Source organism: Numenius arquata, chromosome 3, assembly GCF_964106895.1.
Source record: "Numenius arquata chromosome 3, bNumArq3.hap1.1, whole genome shotgun sequence".
Taxonomy (NCBI): Eukaryota; Metazoa; Chordata; class Aves; order Charadriiformes; family Scolopacidae; genus Numenius; species Numenius arquata.
This window is the reverse complement of record NC_133578.1, coordinates 51,592,625-51,611,246: the sequence shown is the minus strand read 5'-3', so window position 1 is coordinate 51,611,246 and position 18,622 is coordinate 51,592,625.

Sequence of the window (18,622 nt, the reverse complement as noted above, 5' to 3'; positions counted from 1 at the left end):
TTCCTCTCTCTCTTTTTTTTTTTTTTTGCCCAAAATGGCAAACTTTCACCTCACTAATGTCCAGCAATAAGTATCTTCTTCACAAAAGTGTCAGACAGATAACTTCTACACATATAGCAACATCACAGCAAAGTTGTTTGGCACCTCTTCATGCCAAGACATCTCCAGGTACTTTACAAAAGGCTGTACTATGAATTCAGCACATGGTCTATAATTCCAAACTAAGGATTTAAGACTGAACAAAACAATTCATTATTGATTTAAGAGTCATCTACATATGACCTAGGATAAGACTAGGAGATCAGCACTGTCCACAGCATAGAAAGTGCAAGATGGAAACATGGAAAAACAGAAGGACTAACTCATGTCATACTGTGGACCTCAAATCCTGAGGGCTGGTGGGCTGTACCACCTCTCAGAAGTCAGTTCTACAGTTGAAAGAGAAAAATTTTGATCATCCTTACACATAACTATTTTTTGTTTTCAGATAAAGTTAGATGATACATTAATTTGATAACATTGATCTTCCCATGAAGCAAGGGAGTGGATTAGATGGCCTTTCCTGCTCTTTTTCAGCCCTGTTTTCTTTGCTTCTGTGGGCTATACAATCATGCTGTGAGTATGGCCTTTTGCCCCATGCTACAGTCGAAACCATCTAGTTCAGGAACACCCACCCACATTTCAGAGAAAGTTTTGCGAAGAGCATTATGCAGAAATCAAATCTCAGCCACCCTACATTGAACACAGTGCAGGAGCAGATGCCAAACTTCTGATTTACAGCATGTGAAAATCAAGTACTGCAGGATTAAGTCCTCATATGAGTGAGGAAGAACAGCACACCATTATTCATCTGAGCAGATTAGGCTCTTTGTGAATGTAAACAAAAAATGCATCTTTTCCTCTGCCTTTTTCATAAGGGTTTGTTCATCAGTGGGATCTACTCTCACCCACGGATCTGCAGGTTCCATGTTCAAGAATTTCAACGTGAAAAAAAATCTGGATAAAAATGTGGATAGAAAGCCTCTTTTATATCTGACTCACCAGAGACTAAGTTACGCACCAGTCTGGCATGTATTTTTCTCTTGGCGATGCGTGAAGCACCGTGTCAGGCCCTGTGCTTTCCTACGTGCTGATTTTTCGGAGATCCTGTTTGTTTAAGACTTTCTTTAGGTCCTTTCCTGGGGGTTACACTTTGCTTGGAGAGGAGAACTGTTTATTTTTAACAAAACAAGATATTATTCCTTTTTATTTACTTGATTAAGCAAACGAACAATCACATTTTAACCTTCAGAGGTGGATTTTCAAACTGCCATCAATTGCCTTGAATTGTGTCAAAACCCAGGTATCTCTGAAGGTTTCTCTGGAAAAGGCATTATACAAACAAGATGCAACGACAGCCCAGATTGCTCCCCAGCCCACCTAAACGAATCAGGTAGAAGGAAGGACATTTTCTCTCCATTTTACATGCAAGAAATTGGGGCTTACTGTTAAGCAACGAGGCTCACCACTGTTGTGGAACAAGGACTGGTCCCAATGGTTTTTCTGTGGTCCTCAGCCCAGAGGTGGCACCTTCTATTCACAAAAGACAAGTTGTCCCAAATCTGGGCTCATTGCAGCAGGGAGGCATGAAATGAAAGGAGTCTCCTTCACTTGGATGAACTATGGTACAGGTGGAAGGGTTACAATACTTTTTATTTTTTTATTTTACTTTTAAATGAAGCGTTAAAAAATCTGCCAGGCAGAATATTTTTTCAGCTTTCTTTCCTAACCCTAGAGTGGCTGTAAAACCTCAGCAGTTAAAAATGTTTTCTCTGGCTCCAAGTCTAATGCATCCATAAAAATTACATTTTAAATAAAGAAAACATGTTTTGTTCCAACTCCAGAGTGGCTCTAAGACGTTACATATTTTCTAAAAATGCATTTAATTCTCTATTTAAAAAATCCTTCAATACACCGTGACTGAATAATTTGTTGAAAGCTCTGTATATGTTCCAATCTTCAATTTATCAACCTTAAACTAGCATTTTGGGATCTGGTAAAAGAAAATCTTTAGATTAAAAACCTGTCATTGTTTCCCCTCAAGACCACATTTAGTTCCTGGCCTCTCTGGGGGTGTCTGAGGCTGGATTTTGTGTTCTGTGAGAAGCAGAGCTGCCTTTGTTTTTAATTTAAGTCCAGATATTTTTCAGACAATCTGAAGGGGCTCAAGACCTCAGTACTGAACACTTCTGCCTCTTTGGCTGAAGCTGTGATTGTCCGTCTCTGAGCAGAAGAGCCTGAGCAGAGCGTCCTGCAGAAAGGATTCATCCTCAGAAATGCACTGCCTGATTTCCACTGTCTCTTCCAAGCTCCAGTATGGCCTCTCTCTTCGATCTTGAGTAAGTCACTTAACAATTTTCATTTCATTTCCTCCTTTGCAGAATGGGAAAACTCATTTTTACTGCCCTTAAGGCATATTGTGTGGAGAGATCAATTCGCATGCTTTCAGCAGACAGCGGTTTGCAAACGTCTGTTTTAATGGAGCCATTCTGGAAGTGGGAACAGGGCAGGAGAGTGGATGCTTAGACTGCCCGTGAAGCTGGCATGGCTCAAGACCTTCAGAGCAGTGTGCGGGGGCTGTACCCTCTCTCACTGCTGGTCCCTGAGCTTTACTGTGTCCCACTGGAGGCAGGGGACAAAGATGATGTTAAGAGTTAGAGGGGAAGAGCTCCCTTTGAGAATGGATATAACTGTATAAAGCTGTTCTCTGCTCTCTTCTCCATTCCTAACTGTTCTAAGAGATCCCAGCCACCTGTGTACCTCCAAGACTTCTTCCCTGAGAGCCTACATAGTCTGGCTTATTTTTTCCTTGTTCTCTGAGCTTGTTCTTGCTGAGATGCTCTGCCATAAAATTCTCCTGCCACCCACCACAGGCAGCTTGGGTCTTGACTATCACTCAGAATTGTGCATGACCAACTAACTGTCATCCCACTCTCCATTCCTTGGGTCAAATACACACTGATCAGTGCAGGCTGTGGTATATATCAAGTCCATGTGTGGGTCTGAAGGGAGCAATGTAAAGAGCTGCAAAAAAGACTAACGTTATTCAGTTCTCTTTAGGTTCACCCAGCCGCTTCCCACTGAAGCTGACTGGGAAGATTTTGCCTCCCTGGAACGCAGGTTCACGGATTTCCAGCTCCAGCTACCTTCCCAACTCCTGCTATTGCCATAAGTTAATGGGAACCGTGGGGTAACAGCTGCTGCCTTACCAGATGCCTCATCAGCTCCCATGAGCTCAGAGCACAGAAAAACTGTGCCCAGGGAACCCCTGCCTCCCCCAGGAACAAAGTACTGAGCACACTGGGCCAGCTATGCTCTGCCTTCACAGGAAGACTTGCTTCCCACCACTTGCGGAGCTCAGCCAGTGCCCTGCTTCTCTCTGGAAGACTTCTGGAGACTCCTGGAGATTGTCTGTGTTTGTCTGCAAAACCTCTAATAAATATTAAAAGTAAAAACGTTACCAGAAAGAGCAAGTGGCTTATGGTAATCTACACTTGAAATACAGTGAAAGGTGTATGCCCTTCTCTTTTCTTTATTTATCTAGAATGATTTTAATTTGATGCCTAGAAAAGCCTGTTGTCCTATTCTAACATTCTCAGGTCTGCATAGTGTGAAGTGATATAAACATGGTTAGAGCAGAATCTGTTCATGTTGGAAGTCTAAGGGAATAAAAAATATTTTCACAGGTCTACTAAAACAATGCCATGGTCAGCTCTATCTCAAGCTAAAGAGCATTGGTGTCAGGAGTGGCCATAAAAGCCACAGTCTCTCCTTAGCAGAGAGGAACTGGAATAACTCTTTTTTTTCCACAAAAGACTGTGATATTCTTCCTAAAATAATGAACATTTGTTTATTCGTATCCAAATAATTTCGGCTAGGTGCTGATGAAGCCATCCCAAACATTGTCTGCTAGTCAAAGACCAGAGAGACAGCCCCCAGTTACCCCAATACTGTTTTGTTGTATTCCTGATTCCTGCTTCCTAGCCAGAAGCAGCACGTCATCACTTTGAGATGACTATGGGAGCTGGAGGAACAAAAGACAAGGGTGGATTCAGATGAACATAACGTTTTGTGAGCTATGTACTGGGGAACCTGCATTTACTGCTTCACCCAACTGGATGCCGACGACACCCCAGCAATCCCCCTGCTGCCGTGGGGCAGGGTGTCTGTGACGTGAACACAGCCAACGGCAGTACCAAATGTTGCCACTGAGAATTAATTGTCTTCTGTTATACCAATTTAATGAATTGTTTTTCAGGAACATCTGGCTTCCCTGCCTGAGGTGGGGGAAAGGGTAGACTGCCAACAAGGTAGGAAAATGCTGTTCTTCAGCATGATTTGTCTCCAAATATTGTTATTGCTTGCTGCTGTGCCCCTACTCTTTTGCATGGTTGATCCACACTGCATGTTCCCTTCCAAACACCTCCATGCACAATCTCCTCCCATGTTCCTCGTATTTACACTAAGCTTCAGAGACCACCCAAGGTTTTTCCTTGGCTTTCATGGTCTCTGCTAAGCTCTTTTCTCATCTAAGAAGACCTCACCGCAGCGCACAGGAAGGACAGGCATCAACCAGGGCAGAGTGACTCGTGCCACTATTTCCTGCATTAGCACACAGAATCGATGTCTCTCTAGGAGAACTGGGACCTTATGTTTACTAAATGGCCTGTGAAAGCATTTCCATTAGAGGTGGTTTGGTATATTATAACTAAGTGGACGGAACAAAGTGAGCATTTATTTACCCAGGAAAGTTTGGATCAGATGGAACATCTGGTTTTCATTGAAATCCTCAATTTCACCAAAAAAAAAAAAAAAAAAAAAAAAGAGAGAGACCAGCTGGGTTAATAGAGACTCAAGGAAGGCAGGTGGCTGACATGTGATTGCAAGTGAGTTGAAACAGGATCAAAACATGAGCACCCTCTGAAGTCTTAGTTCAGATCATGCCTGGAGAGCATTTTAAGGTCCAATTTGGAGGCCTGAATAAGTGAAAAGATTGCTTATAAGTGCTGAGTGCACAAAGAATTGTGTTGTTCCTCTGAAATGTTTTTGTTTTCTTTCCTTTCATTATAAACCTTATTATCATGTGGGTCAGCCTACCCATTGCACAAGTTTGAAAAAATGCATGAGCAGACATATTTTGCAGTGTCACACTCAGCTTTCCAGGAGTCACACCACAGCTGTGCCGAGTAGACCCACTGCTTCTTGTTCAGAGGCACAGGCACAGGATATCCGACTTAGCTGTTGGTGCTAGGAAAGAGTTTTGAGAGGGATGAATAACGTTAGGACTCGTGCCTGGCTGAAAGATTTGTTCTGAAAGCAGTCACGATGTGCGGCGTCTGCTGCTGCAGCCTCAGGAAACAAGAGCGATGGAAAGAGACTTTTCTCAGTCACCACTGTCCCCAGTGATGAGGGTCGCCTCGCAGTCCCCGAGATCCCAGGAGAACAAAGCCCTTTCATTTCTAACAAAGTTAGACTTCCTTTGCAATGTGGGAGATGTGTCCTGCACAATGCAGCCATTTGCCCTGGCTATCACGTTTGCTCTGGAAAATATTTCTTGAGGAAACAGAAAAAATAAAAATGTTGGAACTGGCTGAGCCTGTTGATTTTCTCAGACCCTAGGAGGTGCTTTGAAATGCTGCTTTGCACTTTCTATACAGTAGCCTTATGTCTTGGCACTGTGCATATGTGAGAAATAATATGAAGAGGTGCCCTGTTTGTGTATGGGCATGCGTGCTGGTTTTACTGGCTGTGTTGGGCTGCTAGTCTGGGAGCCGAAACAGCTGGGGACTGTGGGTCAGGACCAAATAGTACCAATCTGTGAACATCAAATTGATATTTAAGTTAATATTTTTCAGATCAGCTAAGGATTCAATGAAAGAGTCAAAGAAAGAACCTAAGCCCCTTGATTCTCAGTCCCTGCTCTAATAAAGGAGTGATTAACATTACAGTTTATTATTACTTTCAATTTCAAGTCCCATATGAAGCTAGAGGAGCTGCAGTACGAGTCAGAATCCTATTTTCTGCCTGTCAGTTAAGCAAATGAAGTCCCAAGACAGTCTGACTCACCTTCATATATAAAAGAAAATTCTTTATTCCAACACACACCTGTATCTTTCTTAAAACGTGTCTTTATTCTGAAAAGCGACTGTAAAAAAATTACATCCTTTCACTCAATTGATCTATTCCCTGTCTGTATTTTTATCCAGTGTATTTAGTACTAAAATAAATTTTTGTAACATTTTTTTCTTTCATTTCTTAGTGTTGACAAAGGTATGACAGAGAAAGTCATTTTCCGTTCTGGCTCATGTATCACCAAAAGATTTGTTAAATGTTTTCCAATTCCAGGACCAACTGCCTCCTCAACTATTCCTTTGCAAACTCAGAGGACAATTTATTTGCAAAGGTTTAATTGTGAGCAGAATTTGATGTAATGAAGTTTTAATGACAAAGCTGTATGAGCCAGAAAACGCACAGCTTGACTTTCAGATCCCAAGCTGAGTCTGCAAGTGGAGATGCTTCTAAACGGAGAAAATGTCATTCAAGTCACTCAGGCACAATAAATGTGAATCCCTCACCACCCTTTTTATAGTAAAGAACATGCTCATGTGAACACTAATGCAGGACTAAGATGCTGATGGCTACTTCTGCATAACCAGGACAGTAGTTAATGGCAAGACTCAACGAGGTTTTGTATAAAAACTGTCAAGCTCAATACACTCAAATGACCAAAAAAGTTTCCTTTGGAGCAGAAGAACTTTGGTGCACCAAAAGTGTCTCATCTTTCCACCTCTAGCAGTTTGTCTAAAGAAAGATATCTGCTTCCCTTGGACTGTCATGGATGCAGGAACACTTCCACTCCTTTGCTCAAGGACTCATCTGGAGAGGCGAGTTCTAATAAAGCCTCAGTGAGTGACAGCCATAAAAATCCTTGATTTGGGGTGAAGGACAGTGAATTCTGCCATCCAACCAGAAGTCCAAGACTGGACGGCTTTTCTATGTGGCAATAATACCTACAGCAACATTCTTAGGAGAAAATGACAAAGCAAAAATTTTCTGCCAGATAAGAGTGCCCAACAACCTTCCCAATTCCTCTTTCACTTTACAGGTGTGTTATGAATATTATTTCCTAGAAAATATGTATTTAAAGTCTGTTCTATCTTTCCTGCCTTGAGCTCCTACTCCTGGCAAAATCAGTCTAAATACAGCAGCTGACGCTATCATTGTTCACAAAGGTAAGCACTTAGTATCTTGAGTCTCTTGGCCTCTGGGAATGCTTCCAGGCAAAGCCAAGCTGGTCGGAGATGGGAGATGAGAAGGTAAGGGCAGACTCTGGTAACTGGTTAGCTCTAATCTGTGGGCAAAACATTTTGTTCTGTAATTATTTGTTGGTCAGCACCATTATGTGGTTGCCAAGGTCTGAGTCCTCCCCTGCTGTAGCTTTGTTCACTGTGCTGTGAGTGGAATATCAAAGGATACTGCAGATAGGTGCTTTCTCATATCATATTTACACCTAAACAAACACAGTAAATAAAATTAATTAAAGGCTACCTCTGTTGTCTTGCTAAATTATGCCATTTTATTAATTGTCATCTTGTAAATTGATGGAGATATCTTTGAAAGTGTTCCATAGCAGCCCAATTCAGCTGTCATGTAATCAGTTATATCTTGCCTTATTTTTGCATAATTAATTTCCCCTAACATTTTGATTTATTTGGCCAAACCTGTCCGTGTTACTGTAATGCTGACTCATTTACTTGTTTCAAAAATCTATATATAGTTCCTGACTGGTTTATCAGTCATTTCAACGGAGAAGAAGACAGAGTGACCCCTGTACCTTCAAAGTGTTGCATGAGGTTTTAGCCACTCATCTCTCATTAAATTCAATGATACTCAAGCTAAAAGCATGAATAGTTCCTTCTCTACTGCCTTCTTACCTACAGATAAAAGACAGGCAAGCCTGTGATCATCCTTTTCTTCAGGTGCTCCACGTTAACCTGCAACTCAGTAAATATAGTTTTTATTATACAACCCAGAGTCTTTTCAAACATTAGGCAATGCAGCACAATGCTCTTTGTTTAGCTTCACAGTACAGTGAGAGAAAATAGACTGATGGGCTTGTTCGTGCACCCTATATCGTTGCCAGTCTTTCAGTGGTGATATGCTATATATACCATGAAATTGCCTACCAGCAACTTTGCCGTGTATGGATGCATGTAACTAACACTATTTAAGCAGAACCTCAGGTTTCGCAGCATTTTCTAAAGGACCACACTTCAGTTAAATGAATTCCAATGCCAACATTTTAACAAGGTTGCATAATAAAGAAACAATAACTATATCAAAACAGCATTTCTCCTCGGTATTTTTTTATTCCTTAAATAAAAAGGGATTCCAAAGCAATAATTATCAGTCTTCACCAGACAGAAATACTGCGCACTCCTTTTGCCATTTTTACTGCCCATGTAACCCAAGGTCTCTCCTTTCTAACCATACTTCTACACCTACCAAGAAGAAGGGAGGGCTCCCGTTTTCCCACGTGTTGTTCTACTGAAGGAGCAGAGAGAGGCTTGGAGGGACAAACTGCTGCTCAGAGCAGCCTGCTAGCTCCCGCTAAGAAAACATAAGCAGTGATTTTGCTAGCTGTTGTTGGAAGCAGCTCTGACCTGTGCTTCTCCCAGCCTGCTCACCCAAGACTACAGAGAGCTGAGCTCTGTGTGCCACGTATTTGCCTTGCGTACCCATTTTCCAAAGAGCACCCCAAAGGGAAATCTCATCTGATCAAAAAATTTCCCTTTCTCTCCCCTTTTCAGGAATCAGTGAGGTTACTCTGTTCCTGGTTGCATTTAAAATTTGTTCTATGACCTAGCTATAAAAGAGTGAATAGTACTGTACGTGTGACATAGAGCTGAATTATGTTAGTGCAAAAGTTCAGGTGAAGCCACTGACTTCCCATGAAGGGCTGAGCAGTCCAGCCTTTAACTGTACATTCTTCTTCCTATTTAAATTGGCTGCTAGAAAGCAAAAAGCCTTTCAAATAATTTAAACACAGAAGGCAAGTTTATGTCCATTTCTAATATATAGTTAGGTGATGCTATTCCCAGTAATTAAATACTTCATCACTGGAAATCATAATAAGAATGTGCTAATTTCAGTTCACAGTAGATGCTCAAAGCTAATAAATTGCATCTATCACACCGCCATCCCTTTTATGGTTACTATTCTGTTGTGGAACTAGTATGTTTTCTCTCAAGGCTAAGTTAAGTGTCTTGTGTTACCACAACCTTATAAAAATCTTTCTTAAGCCTAACAGAAATCAAGTGTTGGTTGTGAAATGTGAATTTCTGTATTCTGTTAGACACTCTCCTAAAATGCTGATGGCAAGCAAACAAGACAGTTGTATCAAGGAATTACGGCAATGCACACAGACACATTTCATTTGCCGTGTATTCTACTGATTGTAAGAGGAAATTGTAACTTCCAAGATAAAGGAGAAAGTCTTTGTGATAAATGTCAGCTTTCTGATGCCTGACTACTTCTGGACTGGTCTGGAGACACCAAAGACCTGGTGGCACACTGCCTTTAAGAATGGGAAAATCCTGGCTGTTCTGAAAGCATCCTATCAGATATTAGAAAGACTGTTACAAACACCAGAGGAAAAGCACTCTTTGTTCAGATTTCTTTCTTGGCTTTTTTGTTTTCCCAAATGCATTTCCACAAGTCTGTACCCATAGACCATTATCACAGAGAAGACAAGAAACAATTGGCTGTGGTTATGCTTTCCTTCCACATTCCCTTCCTTTAGTCCTTCCTTTCACTCAAAGTATCATCTCATATCAATGAATCAGAAATCAGGTTAAGGCTTGCTGTTTTAACTTTCTATAAAACATTTTGAAATTGATACCACCAGAAGAAGCGCTCTAGTCCTCTCCCCTTATAGAAAATATATCGTTCCTTCCAACTTTTAAAGTTGGCTCCATTACAGATTCATTTCCTATACATTGTCGCAGTGATGGGTAACATGTATACAAATCTATGACTCTTGAACCTTATTTCTACCTTAAAGTAGCTGCAGTGTATCCTCCAGATTGCCGACAGAAATGGAAGCAGATGCTTTGGAAACTATTTGGATTTCAATAAAGGAAGGAGCCTTTATTTGGTTAATAGATTATGTGCAGATTTCAGTGGTTGGACTGGAGTCATAAGCTGTAAAACTAGAACTTGAGGTAACAAAATTCAGCTTCTTGCTTGTTCAGAGACTTTCTGCAAGATCTTGAGCAAGTAATTTAGACTGATATGGAAATTAAGCATTTCAAATACCTTTGAGAACATGTGTCCAGCTTTTTCTGTTCTTTAGGACAGTAGAATCAACTCAGTGCTCATAGTTAGATTCTTTAGAGGTCCAGAAGTGTCCAGATACTATAACAAGATCCCAGAAATTCTTTTGTTAGAGCTGCCTTTCTTTTTTTCTTGTGAAATTGTGTTTGTGTATGATAAAGGAAATTTTGCATGTACAGAAAAACTGCTTTCTTCCTGGCTACACCTCTTCTGAGCAGAATAAAACAAAAGCGTCATGTAAGACTAGTCATTTACTGGTTCATTAGAGGTGTATTCTCCATTTCATGCAATCCGGAGCCATGCACAGGGGCAGAGGCAGGTCACATATGATTTGAAGAGATGCCATTTCTTTTTAAGGAGCTGCCAAATAAGTCTCCCATCATATCTATGCTCTTCCTACTGCTCTACCAGTCAGCACTACTAGCCATAGCACCCATTTGGCTACTTGCTTCAAAGCATCTTTATATGATAGCTGCCTGCAGAAATCTGTGTTCAAGAAACTCTAAAGACCTTAAGAGCTATTGCTGTCAAGCCTGAAAACCATTTGACCAATTCAGCCTGCGACTAGTGCCCTTTGCAGAAGGAAAGTGGCAGACAGGTCCTGCAGCAAATACAAATCCAGTCCTACGACTAACAATCATTAAATAGCTTAAAAACATTCAAGTTTCTAAGATGTTTACAAATTGCAAGAGGAACGTTTTGCAGAATAAAACTGCAGTCCTGGAGCTTAATACTCACTCTACTGTTTCATTACTGTCCCTGTTTTATATTAGCGCGCTGAGCAATTTGTATGCGTCTATGGACCTTTTAGTAATGTATACCCAAAGCAATTGCCAAATGTTATTCAGTGCTGTTAATACGTAATAGTTCTAATGAATAATGTTTTTGTTAAGAATGTGGCAAACTGCTATTTATTCAGATGAATTCCAACCAACCATAATGCCTGGGTCTTACTTCTGAGGTATGAATGCAATAATTACCAAACACAGTTCTAAAATGCAATTTGTTAACTTGGAGGAGATTGTGAGATCGTGACATACATTTAAAATGCCCTCAGAGCTGCTTTTGATTGTTTTTTTCCCCTCCTGAGTCTTTGTTTATGTAAGCAAGATCTCCACTTGCCAAATCCACCAGTCGAGTATCTTCACATCCACCTATGCTGCATTCATCAAGATTCAATAACTGAACATCAAAAACATAAAAGCAAGCAGTAAGATTACCTAGAAGACAAAGGAGGAAATAAATTTTCAAAATTGTCCAACTTTTTTTTCATTAGGTTTAGGCTCCAAAGTAACTTAGGGTTGTTTTGAAAATGTCCTCAGAATATGTCCCAGAACCAGCATGTCATTTAAGTTAGCAAGAAGCAGCACTAGAAACAAAAGCTGTGTATTAGAAATGAAAGCTATGCAGTTTGCCAATGGGCCCAGGGAGAGAGTTGCACAGAGCTGCCAGAACTGGAGCAGAACCGCAAGCAGCAGGTTGAGCCCTGCGGGGATGGGCAGAGAACAAGAATGACGTTGAGTGGCGTCACTCAGAGTCAAACCAAACACAAAATTCAGCAATTATGTATTTATTAATTTAAAATAAACATGTTCAAGGCTGATGCCTTACTGTGGCACAGCAGACTGAAAAAATACTTAAAATGTTATAAAAATGATAATTAAATATTTTTACTGGAGGTCAAACTAGACCTAGCACTAACAAATGAGATCCAGACCAAAAAAAGAATAACCGAAACTAATTCATTACTGTAGAAATAACATTGTATGAGCATAAAAACATTTTGGAAACTGACCTAAAAAGTTTTAAATCATGTGATTTTAAATCTAAATCTAATCATGTGAATCAAAATAAGTTATATAGTGTTATATTTGTTTCCCATCACTCAAGACTCTTCAGGACATACACTTTCTCCCATCTCTCTGCAACGTTTCTGCAGAGCTTGCAGAGTTGCAGGCACGTTTTATGCCAGCAGAGAGTTTTAAGCATTTTAACTTATTTAACTGCACAGATAAGTGCAGAAATTTGCAGCCTCATAGCTGGGAGGCAGATGATACTGCAGGTGCATTAGTATGAATACAAGTGCCACACTATTTTTATCAAGGCTCATCTGGGAATTTAAAGAAGAGGCAGTCTTCCCTTCTGCAGCTGAGAAAGGCCAGGAAAAAAACCTCTGGAGGATTCAAGCAGCTGGGCTGGAGAAACATTTTGGTTTTGTGCAACTCATAACTTCTAACATTTGGAAAGTACAGTAAATACTGAGGCAAGGGACAAAAAAGACTTGGTCATATGGATGAGAAGCTCAACATGATCTGGCAATGTGCACTGACAGCCCAGAAAGCCAACTACATCCTGGGCTGCATCAAAAGAAGCGTGGCCAGCAGGTCGTGGGAGGTGATTCTATCCCTCTACTCTGCGCTCGTGAGACCCCACCTGGAGTACTGTGTCCAGCTTTGGAGTCCTCAACACAGGAAGGACATGGACCTGTTGGAACGGGTCCAGCAAAGGGCCACGAAGATGGTCAGAGGGATGGAGCACCTCCCCTATGAAGACAGGCTGAGAGAGCTGGGGTTGTTCAGCCTGGAGAAGAGAAGGCTCCGGGGAGACCTCATAGCAGCCTTCCAATATCTGAAGGGAGCCTACAGGAGAGCCGGAGAGGGACTCTTTGTCAGGAGATGTAGTGACAGGACAAGGCGTAATGGTTTTAAATTGGAAGAGGGGAGATTGAGATTAGATACCAGAAAAAAATTCTTTCCTGTGAGGGTGGTGAGACACTGGAACAGGTTGCCCAGAGAAGCTGTGGATGTCCCATCCCTGGGAGTGTTCAAGGCCAGGCTGGATGGGGCTTTGAGCAACCTGGTCTAGTGGAGGTGTCCCTGCCCATGGCAGGGGGGTTGGAACTAGATGATCTTTAAGGTCCCTTCCAACTCTTACCATTCTATGATTCTACATAACCAGTTAGTGAAGGAAGAGTGTTACAGCAGACTGTAGCACTTCTGTGAATATTATCTATAGCCCTGATTTTTCCTGTTATTACTGTAGAGTTTTTTAATACTAGATGGAAGTGATAATTCTTAGAGGATCTTGTCACTTACATGACCACAAGAAGGCAATTAATGGTTGAGGATAGCAGTGACTAATTTATGGCAATATAGAAGGCAACATCTCTGTGGTTGTGACACAGATTATGCTGAAGCCAGTGCTCCCAGCTTGGGGCCCACAGGAAGAATTTGAGTTTAGAAAAAAGTAAAAAATTTTTCAGGTAAGTTGTGTATGTGTGTGTTTTGTCCTGAAGCCTTCTCCTGATTTGTTTCACATCACTCTCCCACTCCCCGTCACAGTCCATTGCACCAGCAAAATAAGTGCAAGGGGACAAACAGGATGTTTGGTGAGGATGAGAAGCTGGTGGGAAGAAGGTGGAGACCTTTAAAACTAGTTGGGCTTCCTTAAAAACGCTGTGTTAAACAGCACTGGTGGATACCTCATCTGGGGACAGAAGAACTCTGTGGCCCCTTCCAAGAAAAGTGCAGCAGCCCAGGCTTAATTTGGAGAGGCTGTGGCTTGACTGATCCTTGTAGCAAAATTATGAACTTTTGTGGCAATCCACAGATTTGGGGAACTCTGTCCTCACCAGAATAATAAATAGTCTCAGGGTGTCCAGCCTTGCAAACAGGAGTTCAGCCAGACACAGCTGTGGTCAAGAGAGCCCAATGAATTGATTCAGAGTGGAAAAAAGACTTAATTTTATCAGAAAAAGTCAACATTTGTGCACTGGTTTTATATATGGGTGCAGAAAATGAGGCTGAGGCAATGCTATTGCAAATTATTTTCTCCCTCACATTTAACTCCAAGCTGTATGTTACATATATCGGTAGAACCCTCTCAGAACATTTTCTTGCTGGGATTTTAAAATGGAAATCTAATTTAAAAAAAAATCAAAAGAAATAATGAGCAAGATATTTTTGATGAAAATTTTCTCTCCTCCTGTCAGGACACTGCATGGGCTGGGGGCTCCCTCGCAGCCTGCTCTGTCCCAGCCCCCAGCCAGGAGCAGGGCAGGACATGGGGCAGCCAGGAGGGCCCCAGCCCTGGGCATCAGGCACCTCCCTGGGTACAGGGCTGGGAGAGGAGGTCAGGCTGTCTGGGAGCATCTCCCCATGTCACCAAAGGAATGGACCACACAAGGCTGCCCTGCCTCTGAGGCAGCCCAGCCAGACCTCCTGGACTCTGGGAGGGGGATGCTCCCAGAGTCCTCACAGCTCCTCGCAAGACAGGTAACAATTGCTGGGAATGTGTTTATTTTGCTAAAAGGAGAGGAAGGAAAAGCACTTTTGATGGCATATCACCTGGTGGTAACTTTCCTGTTGTATGTGATTTTTGTTCCTGTGATCCATTCCATCTCAAAAGAAGAGTGGGAAGATTGGAGGGTGGTAATCAATAAGGCAGAAAACATGGAAGAAAATGAGAGATCAGTTAATTGTCAAAGTTGTGCTGCCATGAGCTCTGGGACCATCGGTGTACTGCAGTTCCCAGTGGTCCTCATTCCCTTATCACGGTATCTCCTGCTGCTTTCCAAAAGATGATGGAGTGATGTGATTGGCATATGTCATACTTGTGACATTCTTTTACCTCAGAAAGAGAAATTGGGTAATGCCTTCGATAATCCCTAATTTACTCAGGGCCAGGTGTGGGTCTTGCCCGATTGTAGAACATGGAGGATGTGTATCATGCCTGTGAAGGTGTGACATTCCCCTCTGCACACCCACTGCACGGGTATAGCACTCTAATGAAGCAGTCACATGGTTTTCACTCCAGAGAATCCAATTCAGTACCTTCAGTGTTCCCCATACAACACATAGCCACACACTCCCAGGACTATTTTAGCAGACACCATTCAAATTAGACATTGAATAACGTTTTCATTCTCATGGAGGTCTTCTTTCTGTTTCTTCCACAGACATTACCAATCCCGGCTATATGGCATTTCTGCTGCACCAGCTATTTAACCCTTGGGACACTGAATCACAGACAAGCCCAAAGTCCTTCCTTTGGATGAACACTAGAGATGATGAGGTCCTGATATTTCAGATGATTCAGCAAATTTTAACCCATAGCATGGTCTCTCAGGGTTCCAATCCACCAGTCCTACCTTCATGATTCTTGGCATTTCTGTTAACCTGGCCTTCAGAAACTTGCACTGGAAGTCCAGAAAACAAGGAACAGAAAAGGAAAATAAGGTTTTAGACAACTTGCCTAGCATCACAGAGGAATCCTGTGCCATAGATTCAGGATCCACCTCTCTAAACTTGCAAATCATTAAACTAATGATGAAATAATTTCTTTGCCTGCAATCCATTGAAGCAGGTTACAAAATTGTTTAACAAGCTTCCTCCAGGTGATGGCATCCTCCTTCATGACAACATCATAACTCTACACTACAGCATCTGATCCTCATTCATCAAAAGAGATGGATCTAGCAGAGAAGTTGTAAGTTCATAAAGGTAGTCTGCTTCAAAGTAAACACACACAGTAGCAAAATAGTCTTAGATGCAATCTTAATATAGTAATTTTTTAACTTTTGAAGGCTAAAATTTGAAATCTATTTTTTTATTTTGAAAAGTGTAGTATAATTTTAAATGTCTCATCTGACTTTTAAGTTTTTAAAGGAATACTTGTAAAATCTGCCTTCTGCAGTAATATGCACGCTATTATTATGTTCCACAAGCAAATTAATTATGAGGGACCAATTATATACTGCCTTTCATGTTAGGTGAGTAATTTCCAAGTGTGGGAAGTGTAATAAGTACATTTCTTTCGGAGGGGGGAGTTTTGAGTAATAGTGTTTTGCATCCACTCCGTACTTGTATTTTCTCAGTGGCAATGCCTCTGTAAGGAGCACAGAAGAGAAGAATCAGGACCTATAATCTCAAAACCAGATTTTACAGCCTCCATGCACTGAAATGTTCTTTCTTCAGCTGTGTCCAGTAACATAAGAAACCTCAATTTGTGAGGTACTGAAGTGAAGCCATCTGATGGGTGAGAGAGATTCAGCCCAGGAGGATTCAGGCTTTCTTGATATCATCTACACCAACAAGAGTTAAAGACAGACAATGTAAGGCTGGTCCAGACTAATAAACTGATGAAGAACCCTGGGTGGGCTCAACCTCATAGTAAACGAGGGAGGTAAATGGTTGGGTGCCTGCCACAACAGCAAGAGCAAGTTGCATCAGGGCTGCAGGCAGGACCGAGTGCTTGCTCTGCAGGGATGTCCCCAGCATCCTGAACACAGCACCTGTGACTGAGAAGCCAAGGGGAGTTGTTCATGATGCTCCATCTGCCAGCATCATGGTGGGCCTGCAGGGTGAAGGGGGTAAATGCCAGGTGTGAGTCCACACCTGCATCCTCTTTGAAGCAGTGCCTGCTTCTCCATGCTATGGAAAAGTTGTACACAACATGGAGTATGCAGAGTGACAGCAGTTGGCAGCCGTTTAAGCGCAGGCAACTATTTCATCGTTAGTCTAAGTACACAGTCATGCAGACTGATCACGTTTATTGCTGATTTTGTTTATACTTGCGTATACTAAGGGGTTTTCAGCCAAGAGTAACTCCCTTGTTCAAACCCAACTCATTTGCAGCAGAAGTGATCCTCATCCCTGCTACATCTGTGTGCACCCTTGCGAAAACAGGGGGTGGGTGGCAATAGCAGTGGGAGCAATGCCAATCTTGCCTTGCCAATGTGGATGTATACTCTGAAATATCCAGAGCTACTGTACATGGGGAACCATGGTGAAAAGGACAAGCAGATGTGATTTTCCTAATTGATGGCCTAATTAAGATCTGAAGAAGAGGTGGGTGATTTAGTGCTGTTGGAAAACAAGTTATTGAAAGGATTGAAAATTAATATAAAAGGTCTCAGTGGTGTTTAATAAACAGAATTCACTCAAAAATGTTTTTAAATGTTCCAGACCTCATTTTCTACAACAGCTCTGCCAGCTTATGATCACCATGTTCAGTACGGAGCCAAGAGAGCACAGCTGGGGTGAGTGGGGGTTGCCACTGAGTTTTCTTGTTCTCATATGTTTGATGTGACGCGTGTCCCTTAGAATGTGGCATTAGTCAGTAGACAAAACAGAGTGCAACATGGCTCTCACTTCAGTGAAACACCCCTGCTCATTATAACATTTTGTTCTGCAATTTCCACTCACTTGCATTTTTAAGTGCTTCAAAACAAGTCACTCTGGGTTGGATGTGGTTTTAAGAGCAGGGAATTGTTATGCTCAGCCCTGAGGTGATCCTCCTGGAGTTCACCTCCTTCTATTTGCCCATTTCCCACTTTTTCTTTTTTTTTCTGTTTTCCACACAAAAATTAATGGTCAGATCTCACAAGGTGTTGTCGAATTCTAGGCACCAGTCATAAGCTGGTGCTACACCATGAGGGAAGCCAGGTGCTGGTACCTGTCTCTGGGCCAACCTTACTGCTAGATTTCTAAAACAGACGTTTGGGCAGAGGAAGTTCAAAAGTGGAAAGAAGACTTCTGCTTGGCTGTTTGGGAAGTCAGTAGTTTTTTTCGAAAAGGTGGTCTTGAGACAAGTGTGGAAGGCAACATCTGTAGGTGACAAGGAAGTATCTTGCACAGTCTGAGTCACTCAGCAGTTTACCCTGTGGGAAAGGAAACCATTTAGTCCAGGGAAGCACTGGAGATGGGATCCCTGACAGAGCCACCTTTGGTACCGCAACCAGGCAATGGGAGTGAATGTGAGTGACAGCAAACTTGACTTCCTGTGTAAAATGACCCTACCTGCAAGTTACCTCTCATTCTGCACCTGGACAGCTCATCAAACTGTGGAACAGTCACACTACACTTGTTGTACAGGAGGGAACCCACACCTGTGGGATACTGCCATAGCCACGATCAGCTGGTCAGACCTTATCATTTAGAAAGGGGAATTATTAAAGAATCAGGGTTCCTGGGTTAGAGTCTGCAGGTGTTTTGCAAGTCCAGCTTGCCACATGGACACAAAGGTTTCTGACCCTTCTGGACTGATTCAATCAAATTTGACCAAGATGCAGAGGTTTCAGAGATATTTAACATCTTCAAAGAATATAAACAGTTAAGGAGACCCTACAAGACACTCATGTAAAGCACCCAAAGGATCTACTCTGGAGAGAGATTTCATGATTCTCTTACTACAGGGGTAAAAAGAGAGGAAAAACCCCCTCAACAAACCAGAAACAATTTTCCCCAAA